The sequence below is a fragment of the Pseudorca crassidens genome, chromosome 1 (genome assembly GCF_039906515.1).
Source record: "Pseudorca crassidens isolate mPseCra1 chromosome 1, mPseCra1.hap1, whole genome shotgun sequence".
Lineage (NCBI taxonomy): Eukaryota > Metazoa > Chordata > Mammalia > Artiodactyla > Delphinidae > Pseudorca > Pseudorca crassidens.
In genome coordinates, this window is record NC_090296.1 from 33,760,054 (window position 1) to 33,775,164 (window position 15,111).

The 15,111-nt window shown below is 46.9% G+C and overlaps 1 pseudogene; it reads left to right on the top strand.

The window, feature by feature from the left end:
• Positions 1-2,669: 2,669 nt before the first annotated feature.
• On the top strand, positions 2,670-3,051 carry LOC137225298 (calmodulin-binding transcription activator 1 pseudogene; annotated as a pseudogene).
• Positions 3,052-15,111: the final 12,060 nt, after the last annotated feature.

Genomic DNA, 15,111 nt, shown 5'->3' on the forward strand with positions numbered 1-15,111 from the left:
GGGGGCCGTGTAACAAAAGACAGATGAACCAGAGAAGAGTATATGCATTTATTTAATATACATTTTATGTGACCTGAGAGCCTTTGTAAGCAAAATGACGACCTAAAGAAATGGTTAAACCTGAACACTTTTATAGTAGGTTTGATGAATGGAAAATTGTGGAGAAATATGAAAGGACAGAAAGTATGAGGGAAGTGTAGTAAACTAGGGGAAACTTAGCAAGGCCTGTTCCTTCAGATTCCTCTCTCTGTCCCTTCATCTTCAAAGATAAGGGTGCTCTTTTCCTCTGGGCATAGGGAGGGCATCTCTCACACGGTTTTTTTTTTTTCACGTGCTTCCGGGGAAGGTCAGAAAGTCCTTCCTGCACGTACAATTTCTCAAATCCTTCAGCTTGGCATGTTCACTATGCCAGATGCTGTATTTAAGGGGAGCATGTCCTGAACCCTGTCACTTGAAAGCACAGGCTCCAGAGCCTAGCTGCTTATGTTCAACTCCCAGGCTCTGTCCCTTCCTGTCTGTGTGACTTTGGGCAACTTAATTAATTCTCTTAACCTCCGTTTCCTCATGGGGTTTGTTAAAAGCAAGACAACAGGCCCAAAGTGGAGTCACTTATGCAAAGCTGAAACGGTGCAACTCAGATTGGGACTTGAACTCACGGTCTTTTAACTGAGATCACACACCTGGTCTCAGGACTTAATGAAGCTCAAGTTCTTGATGTTTCATCGCAGAAAGAATTCAGTGAGAGACAAAGTGATAGGTAAGAAGTGCATTTATTTAGAGAGAAACACACTCCACAGAGAGTGGGCCATCTCAGAAGGTGAGAGGCCCTGAAACATGGCGTGGTTAGGTTTTACGGGCTGGGTAATTTTGTAGGCTAATGAGGGGGAGGATTATTCCAAGTATTTGGGGGAAGGGGGCAGAGATATCCAGGAATTGATCTTTGGTGGTCGGCCTTTTTGATCTTTGGCGGTCGGCCTTTTTGATCTTTGGCGGTCGGCCTCAGAACTGTCACGGCGCTGGCAGGTGTGTCATTTAGCTAATGTATTACAGTGAGTGTATAGTGAGGCTCAACGTTCACTGGAAGTCAAATCTTCCGCCATCTTGGATCTAGTTAGTTCTAACCAGTTTTTGTCATGTCCTATGGTTATGTCATTCTTTTAAATGTTGTGCCCTGCCCCCTTCTCTCCTGTTTCAAAGCCCCATGTCACCAAACTGAGACTTAATTATAGTTTTGGCCTCTCCCAGAGATGGACTTTTAAACCAGTCAATCAGGACTCACGTGATCAGCAGTAGGGAGGTGATCTGCATGGTAGACCCCTGCCATCCCCTAAAGGAAAGAGGCCAATAGCCAGTCTGCTTTTTTTGTCTGGTTTAACTTCCTTGTCCCTGCTCCCTTCTGCCTATAGAATTCTCACTTTGTACAGCTCCTCAGAGCTCCTTTCTCTCTGCTAGATGAGATGCTGCCCAGTTTGAATCAATTTTTCCTCAAATAAACTCATAAAATTTGTAATAGCTCAGTCTATTTTTTAACAAGAGCGAATACATTCTATCCCAACATTGACCTTATACATCAGTGAATGACTATATACAGGAAACATACCCCAAATGTTCAGTGTTTACTTCTGAGTAGTGGTATTGTTGTCGAACTCAAGTGTGTGTGCCCAACACACACACTGGGGCCAAACAAACCAAAACTCAGAGTTTGGAGCAGAGAAATGTTTATTGCAAGGGCCAAGCAAGGAGAATGGGAGGCTTGTGTTCAAAAGGCCTAAACTCCCTGAGGGTTTTCAGGGAAGAGTTTTTTTTTTTTAATTTTTATTGGAGTATAGTTGCTTTATAATATCGTGTTACTTTATACTGTACAGCAAAGTGAATCAGCTATACATATACATACATCCCCTCTTTTTTTGGATTTCCTTCTCATTTAGGTCACCACAGAGCACTGAGTAGAGTTCCCTGTGCTACACAGTAGGTTCTCATTAGTTATCTATTTTATGCATAGTATCAATAGTGTAAATATGTCAAACCCAATCTCCCAATTCATCCCCCCCCCTCCCCCAGGGAAGAGATTTTAAAGGCAACATTTGGGGTGAGGGCTGCAGGGTGTGTGACTTTCTTCTGATTGGTTGGTGGTGAGGTAACAGGGCAGTGTTCCAGGAATCTCAGTCATCAGCCTTCTGGTTCCAGTCAGTCTGGGGTCTCAGAATGTAGTTACCATCCTCCTCCTGGGTGGGGGCCTTAGTTCCTGCAGAACAACCCAAAGATATGTATCAGAGTGTTATATACATCCCTTGAGGAAGAACTAGGACTCTATTTTATCTCTGCACTATTGTTTCTTGCCTGTTTTTCCTTGGTTTCTCCATTCCCTCACTTCCCTAATTAGTACTGGTTGATTCTGCTCTTTGGAACTCAGGTAAGGTCTAAGAAACCAAAGCCTTTTTCTGCAAATGAGAAAGGGGGGCCAGAAAGGCTTTTGTATCTGGGAGGGCCCCCTAGGGTCCTGCTTGGTTTTGGTATCATGCTGACTATAACTATTTATACTTTTCCAACTTCTCCATTAGAAAAGGCTCCTTTTAAAATAATAACTGAGCGGGTGTGCGGCAGCAGCAGGGTTGGCGGGCTGGCGGCAGCAGCGGTACCCGGGCACTCGGGGTCCCGGTTCCGAGGAGGAGGATGTGGCGGGCGGAGGGGAAACGGCTGCCGAAAACAAGCCGGAAGAGCGTTTCCCAAAGTGTATTGTGCGGAACCAGCACCTACTGTGTCCTCAACACCGTGCCACCTATAGAAAATGGCCATGGGAACAGCAGTAGTAGTCATGTAAAAATCTTTTTACCGAAAAAACTGCTTGAATGTCTGCTGAAATATTCAAGTTTTCCCAAAGAGAGGAACCGTTGGAACACTAGTGAGGGCTCATGATGCAGCCGTCCTTTTGGATTTCTTTTTAATAATGTGTGACCCTTCACCTTTGATCCCCTGACCTGCATTACCTTGGTAACCATTTCATTTTTAAATTTAATTTCATTTTTTTTTTTTTTTTTTTTTTTGCGGTACGTGGGCCTCTCACTGTTGTGGCCTCTCCCGCTGCAGAGCACAGGCTCCGGATGCGCAGGCCCAGCGGCCATGGCTCATGGGCCCAGTCGCTCTGCGGCATGTGGGATCCTCCCAGTCTGGGGCACGAACCCGCGTCCTCTGCATCGGCAGGCGGACTCCCAACCACTGCACCGGCAGGCGGACTCCCAACCACTGCACCACCAGGGAAGCCCCTAATTTCATTTTTGATTTTGGTGTACAAGCTGTAACATTTCATCTCTCAAAGTGTAACACGCTGATTTCCTCAAAGAGAGATACCCCTGTGAGCGATAAATTTGCAAAACGCTGTCTTCATTTTCTGTATTAAAATTCATTTCAGTTTTAAAAATAAAATAAAATAATAACTGAAAAAAATCAATTGCCTTCCCCACAGAAAGAAATAGAAAATATTGCAGGCCACCTAAATAGGGGTCACTTGTACAATTCTTCACGTGGAGCAGCAGCTGGGTTCAGAGGTAAGGGTGAGGGTTTTAGAGCCCGGTCTGGACTCAAATCCCAGCTCTGACACTTTCTCTCAATTTCCCATTTCCTGATCTCTTCTCCACAGTGGGTGTAACAGTGAAACAGGAGGGAAGGGGGCAGGGTACAACCTTGAAAAGAATGCCATAAAACCCATTAGAACCAAATAGGTCCAAGATGGAGGATGCGTCGACTTCCACTAGACCTTGAGTCTCAGTATACCTTCATTGTAACACATCAGCAAGCTAAATGACACACCCACAGGCGCCATGACAGTTCCAAGGCCAACTATATAAAGGTCAAAAAGTGTGGGTTTCGGGCTTCCCTGGTGGCACAGTGGTTGAGAGTCTGCCTGCCAATGCAGGGGACACGGGTTCGGGCCCTGATCTGGGGGGATCCTGCATGCCGTGGAGCGGCTAGGCCCGTGAGCCACAATTACTGAGCCTGCGCGTCTGGAGCTTGTGCTCCGCAGCGAGAGGCCGCAACAGTGAGAGGCCTGCACACTGCGATGAGGAGTGGTCCCCGCTCGCCACAACTAGAGAAAGCCCACACATCGAAACGAAGACCCAACACGGCCAAAAATAACTAACTAAAATAAATAAATAAATAAAATTAAAAAAAAAAAAAAGTGTGGGCTTCCCTGGTGGCACAGTGGTTGAGAGTCTGCCTGCTGATGCAGGGGACACGGGTTTGTACCCCAGTCGGGGAAGATCCCACATGCCGCGGAGCGGCTGGGCCCGTGAGCCATGGCCGCTGAGCCTGTGTGTCCGGAGCCTGTGCTCTGCAACGGGAGAGGCCACAACAGTGGGAGGCCTGCTACTGCAAAAAAAAAAAAAAAAAGTCAAAAAGTGGGCAGTGGCCCAATTTCTGGAAATCCCCGCCCCTTCCCCAAAATAGCTGGAATACTCCTCCCACTCATTAGCCTATGAAATTACCCACCCTATAAAAACTGACGACCCCATACCCTGGTCCCACTCTGGCCTTCTGAGATGGTCTACACTCTGTCTGTCGAGTGTGTTTCTCTCTAAATCAATCCACTTCTTACCTATCACTTTGTCCCTCACTGAATTCTTTCTGTGACGAGACATCAAGAACCTGAGCTTCATTAAGTCCTGAGACCTGGTGTGTGATCTCAGTTAAAAGACCATGGGTTCAAGTCCCAATCTGGGTTGCACAGTTTCAACGATACCTCAGTGGGGTTCCTGGGGGGATGAAGTGAGATAACCTACGTGAAACAATCTTGTATGTGGCGCTGTTTTCACTATTTATTTGCAATTTTCTCCATTAGACCAGAGGCAGGGGATCAGAGGCCCTGGTAGTTTCTGTGTGCTGGGCTGGGAGGTGGTCCCATCTTCACAGTGGGGGCTTACACCCAACTTTGCAGCCCCAGAGGACTAATCCTAGGTGGAAACCAGAAACACTGGCCTCTAGCAGGCTCTTGTATATTGTGTGGCCTGCTGTCTGTGGGTTCCAGGCTGGCAAGCTGGGATTCCGCCTGGAGAAGGCACTGGGGTGGTGGGCCACCTGGGACTGTCCCTTCTCCTGACCACCCCCTTGGGTCAGCTAGATTCTGAAGGCTGTGACATATATATAAATGTGTAACATATATACATATATGTGTGTGTATATACGTGTATACTTACGTGTGTATGTATAAACACATCCCCACATATATGTGGAGAGAGAGATGGAGAGAGGAAGACAAAGAAACTGGGGTTACAAAATTGCCCACATTTTAAGAGTTTACATTTAACAAATGAAGGCATCACAAAATCACTGCAGGATTAATTAGCATTTTAATTCAATTATCATAGGTTCTATGGTCTCATAACGGGCCTCAGATTTTAACTGTGTGATGAACTTTCCTTTCAAATCTCATCAAAGTATCTATAAGCACAGTGATGAGGACCAAGTTCAGCCTGGCCACATAGCCCTGTGGTCTCCCTGGGCCCATGGCCCTGGTCACATTCCTCTAGTGGAGATGGAACAGACACCACGGCTGCAGTAGAGAGTGTACCTTTCTTAGTTTTTGCTGCCTCTGAAGTAGAATCAACAGCTAACAGTCCCAGCAGCCTGGCTTGCTCCTCTGGGCTGACAGCTGCAGGTACACGTGTAACAGGGAAGAGCAAATCTGACTCCACGTTGGATCTGTTTCTTTGGCTTTAAACTTTGCTTTTTGTTGCTTATGTTATTATAACCATACATAATGGCCTGCCTCAGGGAACCCTGCCCCTGTGCCTGAATGTTAAACTAAAGTGCCTTTGTTCAGCTCGCAGGGAGACAATCTGACCCTGCCCGCCTGTGAATGGCTGCAGAAAAGAAAAAATTAACATATCCCCTCCCTATGCTGGTCAAGCCAGGCAAAACTAATGGCATTTTTACTTTACTTCCTCACCTCCTCTGCCTCTCTATCTTATGACATTGGCATCCAGACCCCAAGAAGATGTTTTCCTGGGGACACTAGTCCGCCATCTTCTCGGTCTGCCGGCTTTCTGAATAAAGTCACTATTCCTTGCCTCAGCACCTCGTCTCCTGACTTATTGGTCTGTTGTGAGACGAGCAGGGTGAGCTTGGACTCAATAAGAGAAGCTGCCGCCATAGTGTCTCTGTTGACCTGTGTGCTCGGCTTCTGTCCCCAGAACTTGGTGATGGGGTTTTTGTATTGCAACCAATCTGGTCCCCTGCTGAGACTTTGTTAAGCACTTGAGATAAGGCTCAAAGATCTGGGAAAATGACAAAGCATCTTGCAAAACAGCTTTGTAGTGGGAATGGGGTACTTCCTTTTTTTTTTTTTTTTTTTTTTTTTTGCGTACATGGGCCTCTCCCGTTGTGGAGCACAGGCTCAGCGGCCATGGCTCACGGGCCCAGCCGCTCCGCGGCATGTGGGATCTTTCCAGACCGGGGCACTAACCCGTGTCCCCTGCATCGGCAGGCGGACTCTCAACCACTGCGCCACCGCCACCGGGGAAGCCCAGGGTATTTCCTTTTAAATAGAGACTGTTTGCCTTGGGTTAAGTTACATATTGTCATGACAAAGACTTGCTCAGTTGGAGCTGAGCTCCTGGTCTAGGTGGACTGTGACCTGGGGGACTGAGGATCCAGTAGGGTCAGACCATCCTGCCTGGGCTCAAATCCCAAGGGTACTAACCCTGGGCAAATCTTTCCACCTCTCTGAGCCTCAGTTTCCTCATCTATAAAATGGGGTTGATGAAAGAGGAGATAATGATGCATGAAGCAATCATCTGGCATGTTCCTAGTTTTTAAAGTTTCAGGCCTCATTCTCCCCAAAGAACCTTCTCTTCATGGTCACCACAACACACCTGCAGTTTGTTCCTTGAGCTGAGCCTATAGTGATTCTCAGACTTTTTTCCCCCTTTTTTCTCTTAATTGTGGTTCAATACACATAACAAAATTTACCATTTAAATTATGTTAAAGTGTAAGTTTATAAATTTATTTTTATTTATTTTTGGCTGTGTTGGATCTTTATTGCTGAGCGCAGGCTTTCTCTAGTTGTGGCGAGCGGGGGTGACTCTTCGTTGCGGTGCACGGGCTTCTCATTGCGGTGGCTTCTCTCATTGTGGAGCACGGGCTGTAGAGCACAGTCTCAGTCGTTGTGGTGCACGGGCTTAGTTGCTCCGCGGCATGTGGGATCTTCCCTGACCAGGGCTTGAACCCGTGTCCCCTGCGTTGGCAGGAGGATTCTTAACCACTGCACCACCAGGGAAGCCCTAAAGCGTAAGTGTAAAGTGCTGTAGCATGAAGTACATTTGCATTATTGCACAGCCATCACCATCATCCACCTCCAAGAACTTTCTCATCTTCCCCCAACTGGAACTTTATCCATTAGACAGTAACTCCTCAGTTCTCAAGCTTTTTGGTCTCAGGGCTCGTTTACGCTCTTAAAGAATTGTGAACCCGCAAATGCTTTTGTTTGTATGGGTTATATCTACCAATGTTGTTTAAACAAAATTCAACTGAGTACATTTTAAAGATCTTATTATTCATGAATTGGGCAACAGACCATGTATCAGGAGCTGTACAAGATGAAACATTTTATAGGCAGAGGGAGCAGGACAAAGGAGTTATACTAGCAAAAAGTGGATTGGTTGTAGCAAGGTTACTTTCCTCTAGGGGATGGCAGGGGTCTACCAGGCACATCACCTCCCTAGTGGTGAGGAGGTGATTCCTGATTGACTGGTTTAAGATTCCATTTCTGGGAGAGTAATTAAGTATTTAAGTCTTTTAAAAAAAATTTTATAAATTTATTTATTTATTTTTGGCTGTGTTGGGTCTTCGTTGCTGTGCGCAGGCTTTCTCTAGTTGTGGCGAGCAGGGGCTACTGTTCGTTGTGGTGCGTGGGCTTCTCATTGCGGTGGCTTTGCTTGTTGTGGAGCACAGGCTCTAGGTGCACAGGTTTCAGTAGTTGCAGCACGTGGGCTCAGAAGTTGTGGCTCTCAGGCTCTAGAGCACAGGCTCAGTAGCTGTGGCGCACGGGTTTAGTTGCTCTGCGGCATGTGAGATCTTCCCGGGCCAGGGCTCGAACCCGTGTCCCCTGCATTGGCAGGCGGATTCTTAACCACTGTGCCACCAGGGAAGTCCCAAGTATTTAAGTCTTAATTTGGTGAAATGTGGCTTAGTATAAGTGACTCCATTTTGGGCCTGTTCTGTTGTTTTTAACAGTGTTTACCATATTATAACTGAAAACTAAGAAAAATTTAAAATAGAATTTATTGATTAAAAATAACAAAGAATGTAAATATTGTCAATTTATGAAATACTTTTTAAGAAAAATAATTTTATCTTCCCAAACAAAAAACGTTAGTAGTGAGAACATCAGTATTTTTTTCTACAATTTTACAAATCTCTTTAATGTCTGGCTTAGAAGAACAGCTGGACACTCACACTTGCTTCTGCTTTCAATCTACTGCAATATTACATGTCATGTAGCCTCTAGAAAATTCTACCGCAGACCCATGAGAGAATGAGAAGGCACAATGCTAACATCTTAGTGTTGTTATAGAAATAGTTTTGATTTCATGGATTCCCTGAAGGAGTCTCAGGAACCTCCGTAGACGGAATAGCAGAGTCTCTGCCCTGGGGGATTTATAGTCTCCGGAAGGCAGGAGTAGGCTGGGTCCAAGGAGCCAGGGAGTCAGTGCCGACCGAAGACTCACCGGGGTGAATAAACGCCCCAGCTTCATCATGGCGGGTGGGGGACTGAGTTCTCTCCTCACTGTGTGGTCCCCAGGATTGAGCTCTGGTTGCCCATGTCGGCAAAATGCCTTGTAATACCCCCTTAAATAAGTTCCTTCCCTTCCCTGCCTCACTGCTGTTGTCCCCTGAGATCACTTTTGGAATAAACCACTTCTTCCTAAATTCTTGTCTCAGGGTGTGTTTTTAGGGGAAACCCAAACCAGTGGCTCTCCCTAGGCCCATGGCCCTCATCATTCTCCTCCCACAGTGGCCTGCTAAGTCCATCTTTAACAACTTGCTGTTTAGGGGGGAAAAAAAGTCCTGCTTTGCTGATTTCCATGGAGTAAATCCTCCCAGCAGGGCTGAGTTCCAATACCAAGCTGACATCACTGAGACCGTAGGGTAGAGCGGAGGTGCCCACTGTTGCTCTCGGGCGGTGTGAGCCCGCTCCCTGGCAGCGCTGCTGCCGCGTGCAGCCCTCCACCGTGTCTGCTTCTGCTCCGCGTCCCCTCTGTGGTCACCTCAGCACTTAGGAGAGTGTCCACCTATTGTAGGTACAAATATCTGTTGAGCCTGTTGACTAAAAAAAAATGCACAAACTAAAAGTTGAGAGTTATGTTTCATTCGGGGACCCTACTGAGGTCTATAGCCCGGAATGCAGCCTCTCAGATAGCTCGCTCTGAGGAACTGTTCCAAACAGGTAAGGGAGGAGATGGGATATACAGTTTTTGCTGAAAAACAAACAAACAAACATGTAGTCAGACATCAAAAGATTACTGCTAATCGCAAAAGCAGACACCTCAAGTTAATGATTTTAGAGATTTTCTCTGTAGGGGAAGATGGAAGAGTCTGGGCTTACTGAAATCATTCCTTTGATATGCACCTCAGCTATCTGGGGCCGGCATCCTGTTTCTCTCCGACCCCCGAATTCCCCTCAGGGTGCACTTGTTGGGGGCAGCTGCAGTGGCTGGTGGCTTGGTGGCGGGCAGCCTGTTTACTGAAATGGCAGGCAGCTTTTTTTGTCCACAAGCCAAGGAGAGTAACAAGGCCACATGGTGGTACAGGTGAGAACTAGTCAGGGAGGTGTGTTCTGGCCGAGGGGAAGGGGACCGGTGGGCCTGGGAGGGCTGAAGGCTGCCTAGAGGCAGCAGTCTTCCAGCAAAGATTTGAGACCCAAAGCACCGACTTCGGGTCCACATAAACTTCAGGGCCTGGCAGGGGGAAATTGAACACACAGGCAAAGCTGGAGCCCCGAGGTGTGGGGCGTGGGCCTGGGGGGTGATGTCAAGTCCTTTGTGGGGGGGGTGGCTGCAGCATAGCGGAGGAGAAAGGAGAGGGGTCCCTCAGACTCTTTGGGACTTGTCCCCTCGCTTCACCCTGGTTTGACCTCCAATCCTACTGGCTCCCCCAGGGCTGGAACCCAGGCAGGCCTTCCCAGTGGCCTCTTCTGTCATGGGCTGTTTTGAAAGTGGGAGCCCTGGCCTGGTCATCCTGTCGGTTTCAGTCTGTTGAGACAACCAGCAATAGTGTCTTTCCCCAAACTTCCACCTTGTGGAGCTCCTCTAGCCTCTTTCCCCAGAATCTGGGGTGGGCGGAGGAGCAGGGGGTAGGCTTGGCCAGGAAAGCACCCAGTGAGCCTGGGAAGGCAACAGGAAACCCAAAATTAGAGCTGGGGAGGACGGGAGGTGGAGACAGGCCAGGGATGTCTGTGCTGCTGCCCCAGAGCCAGGTGAGTTGTGAGCCATGAGCTAGGGCTTCCTAAGCTTCTGAGCTTGGAGCTGAATAGTAAGGATCCAAGTAGAGCTGATGGAGTAACCTACCCAGGAGAATCATCCAGGACATACAGATCCAAGACAAAAATAACAACCTGGATTTGACCTTACCCCCTCGTTTCATCTAGAAGGAGGGAGGCTGGGACAATGTGGTGGGAACCACAGGGGCATTGGGGACCAGCAAACCTGAGTGTGAATCCTGCTTCGGCTGCTTACTAGCTGTGTGACCTCGGGAAAGTTACTTAACTTCTCTGAGTCGCTTTCCTCATCTGTAATAAGTTGTATGATAATGAATGCTAATTGACCAACATGGTGCCTGCAACGTATTCAGGGCTCAGTAAATAACGTATTTCACTGAGTCTAACATGCCATCAATTTTAAGAAGCATCTTTCGAGGGGAATCCTTTCATAATGTATGTGTGCTTATTGTACACTTTAAATATCTTACAACTTTATTTGTCAATTATACCTCAATAAAAAATTTTTAAGAGGCATCAAAGAAAGAAATGAAGGAAAGAAAGAGAAAAGAGAGAAAGAAAGAGAGAAAGAAAAAACCTGCCAGATAAATTGACCTGCCAGCAATTGTGAGATACACTCAGATTTCAGAGGTAATAAAATACGAAAAAAAACGTACATCTTAGCATTGATGAAATGTAGTCGTTCTTTTTTGATTCTCATCTGAGGTTTCTCTGCCTCTGGAGTATTCGAAGGGTGCTATAACCTCTCCCCGCCTGAGTACCCCCACTGGAGAGGTCATTTCTGACCCTCTACACTCTCCGTTCCAAACTGTGCACGTGTGCTGCCCTTCCAGGGCTTGTTCTTGGGGGTCTGGGGCATGCATGTGGTTTCTGGCTGCCTTGAATGTCCATCTTGACATTCAGGAGGCTGAGCAGCCCTCCTGAGGCCAGGGAAGCTGTTTTCTATCTCTCGGGTCCCCTCTGCAGTTCCTGGGGCAGAGCTGAGCACACAGGGTTCTCAGAAGATGGGAGGTAAAAGTGTAATGAGCTGTGGATGAGGACAAATGAGCCCACCCCTGCCCTCGCCATGAGGTTGGCAAGCGTTGGGACTGGATATTCTCCACCCCAGGCCCATGAAGGAAGCAGGGAAACCATTGGGCTCCCCATGTTCCCCAAGAGGAACTAGAGTTAGGGAGTGATTTGATAGCATTACTGTCTCATAAGCGCCTGATTAGATCCCAGGCCAATCCTAGTGGCTTCTTTTCCCTTGTTACAAAGGCTGTAAGGGGCTCCCGGGTACAAAGCACCGTGAGGAGAGCGCGGGTGGAGAGAGGTCAGGCTGCGCGGGATGGTACTGTGGGCCTGTTCACATCAGGGATGGTGACTACAGGGGACCAGGGCTGAGGCCTGAGCTGTCCAGTCTTGTAGCCACCAGCCTGCGTGTCCAGTGACTGCTTGAAATGATGTCATGAGTCCAGGTTGAGTTGTGCTGTCCATGTAATATACATGCTGGATTTCAAAGACTTAATATGAAAAAAAAAGAATGTAAAGTATATGAATAAAGTTATTAAAATATCTTAGTAATTTTTATATTGAATACATGCTGGAATGATACTATTTTAGATATACAGGGTTTGATAAAATATGTTGATAAAATTTGATAAAATTATTTGATAAAATTAGTTTCACCTGTTTCTTTTTACTTGTTTAAGCTATTCCTGGAAAATTTTAAAGCCACGTATGTGGCTCGTGTTATATTTCCACCGGACCGCGCTGGCCTGAGAGACAAAGATAACTGCCTTCCCTGCCATCCCCAGGCTCTGTGGGGCTTCTCTAAACAGTGGAGCAATGGCCTGCCTACTGGGTTCTAATATCCCTTCGGGGTCAGGTGTCCGGCCCAGAGGCCCCTGTGCCAAGGGGCCCAGGAAATCAGGGTCTACAGTGGTTTATATTGTGTCCCGGCTCTGCTGCTGCCTCTGGGCCATGGATGTTGGCCCACGTGGCTCTCCCATCTTTCGGAGGCTGACAGGCCCGTCTGATTTCTCCTGGCTACTTCATGCAGGGGTTTAGGACACAGTGAAACAGGCCACAGGCTCGCTCAGCCCTGCTTGAGCTGCAGCCCTGACCACTTGCGCCCCAGGGCCTGACTGAGGCACTTGGGAGGCTCTGTTGCTCACCCAGACGCAGGCCATGATTCGGCTCTACCGTCATTCTGTTCTGTCCAAGGTTTTTCAATCCACAACTCACGACTTGACTTCCCTTTGCCACACTCTTGTTTGCTTTTTGCGGTACGCGGGCCTCTCACTGTTTTGGCCTCTCTCGTTGCGGAGCACAGGCTCCGAACGCGCAGGCTCAGCGGCCATGGCTCACGGGCCCAGCCACTCCGCGGCATGTGGGATCTTCCCGGACCGGGGCACGAACCCATGTCCCCTGCATCGGCAGGCGGACTCTCAACCACTGCGCCACCAGGGAAGCCCTGCCACACCCTTAAGGTAGGGCTGACAGTTATGAATCAAGAATTTGTTTCCCAAAAGTTTTCGTTGTTGTCGTTTCAAGTATCTTGGCTAAAGGGTCGGTGGTTTTGTTTGGTTTGTTTTTTGTCTGCGTGGAATTTATATCTGCATTTCAAAACCTGACCAATTCATGGACCTACTCAATTTGCTCTGAAACCCTAACTGTGGCCCCAGGTACATGGATACCTAGAAAAATGGTTTTCTTTGAAAATTTACCAACATTTTTTTTTTAATTGAGGAGTGTGGGTTTTGGACTTCGATGGACCTGATGTTTGGGCCTGGCTTTGGTGCAAACGGGGAGACTGACCTTGGGTTAGTGTCTGAATCTTAGTCTCAGTTTCCTAGTGGGTCAGACAGAGACAATAACAACACCTCTTTTGTTGTGAAATGGAGTGAAGTCATCTGTATCAAGTGTCTGGTGCGGTGCTCTGTGCATAGCCGCCATCCAGTCCGTGCTGCTACCACTGCTCTTCCTCTGCAGAAGCAGCCAGGGGCCAAGCCTCTCCCACCCCACTTACCCACGTGGTATGACCTTTGCGGAGGGGACTTTGGCAACCTGTTTCCAGAGTGCTGAGATGAACGCGTCCTCTGATATTCTAGACATTCCACCTCTAAGATTCAATCCTAGGGAAGCTGTCAGGAGGGGCGCAAAGATATGTCAGCCTGAGGGTCACTGCAGTACTAGTTATAAAGCAAACTCTGGAAGCAGTCAAAGTGTGCAACAAGTGAGATTGGTTAAACAAATTAGAAAATCCCTATAGGATGTAACATCATACACTCACTAAAAAGCGTGTTCTGGGCTTCCCTGGTGGCGCAGTGGTTAAGAATCTGCCTGCCAATGCAGGGGACATGGGTTCGAGCCCTGGTCCAGGAAGATCCCACATGCCGCGGAGCAACTAAGACCGTGCGCCACAACTACTGAGCCTGAACTCTAGAGCCTGCGAGCCACAACTACTGAGCCCGCATGCCACAACTACTAAAGCCTGCGTGCCTAGAGCCTGTGCTCCACAACAAGAGAAGCCACCACAATGAAAAGCCCACGCACCGCAATGAAGAGTAGCCCCGCTTGCCGCAGCTAGAGAAAGCCCATGTGCAGCAACGAAGACCCAAGGCAGCCCAAAATTAAAACAAAACAAATGTACAAAAAAAGAAAGAACCAAAAAAGAAGTGCAAAACTTATAAAAAATAAAAATAAAAAGCATGTTCTTGAAGAATGTTTTAAGGACATGGGAAATTTTTCACGATAAGGGAATTGATGGAAAAAATGGGACACAAAATTATCTGTAGTATGTTTATGACATTGTAAAACAGAAAATATGTATACTTAAGAATAGGCTGAAAATACACCAACATATTAGGGTAGGATTATAGGTGATTGTAATTTCCTTCTTTTTGTATTTTTCTTTATTCAAAAATTTCTATAATAGGCAGATATTATTCTGAAAATTCAGAATATTCAGAACCCGCCCCCAACTATGTGAGTTTGTGTTTGTGTGTGTATATGTGCTTAATCTGGGTCTTATCACACTGGAAAAAAAGAGTTTTCTTCAAATTCTATTTATGAGAAAGTAAGTGCCTGTGTATAAAACCTGCCTTTGGTGGAAAAAAATCTCTCTCTTTAAGTTATTCATCTTTTTTCTTTTTTTAAAATCTTTTGGCCGCCACACCACACGGCATGTGGGATCTTAGTTCCCTGACCAGGGATCGAATCCGAGCCCCCTGCCTTGGAAGCACGGAGTCTTCACCACCGGACCACCAGGGAAGTCCCTCTTTAAGTTATTAAAAAATTGAAATCATTTCTTATTCTATTTAAATTCTTGGGTCAGATGCTGCTGTGGTAACTATGGAATGATGAATGCAACTAACAAATAATTTACTGAAAGAGCATACATGCTCATAGTAAAAATACATATATTGTACAAAGGGTATATAATAAAAATTTCCCCTGCCCAAGAAGCAACCACTATTAAGTTTCTTACATATTCTTCCAGAATTTTTCTATGCATGTTGTCATGCAACCATAACCACAGTCCGGATATTCAGCCTGGGGCTTTGTCATTCAATATTATGACCTGGGAGATGGTTCTGTATCAGCAGGTATGGTCGTTCCCAGTGTTAAGGAGGCT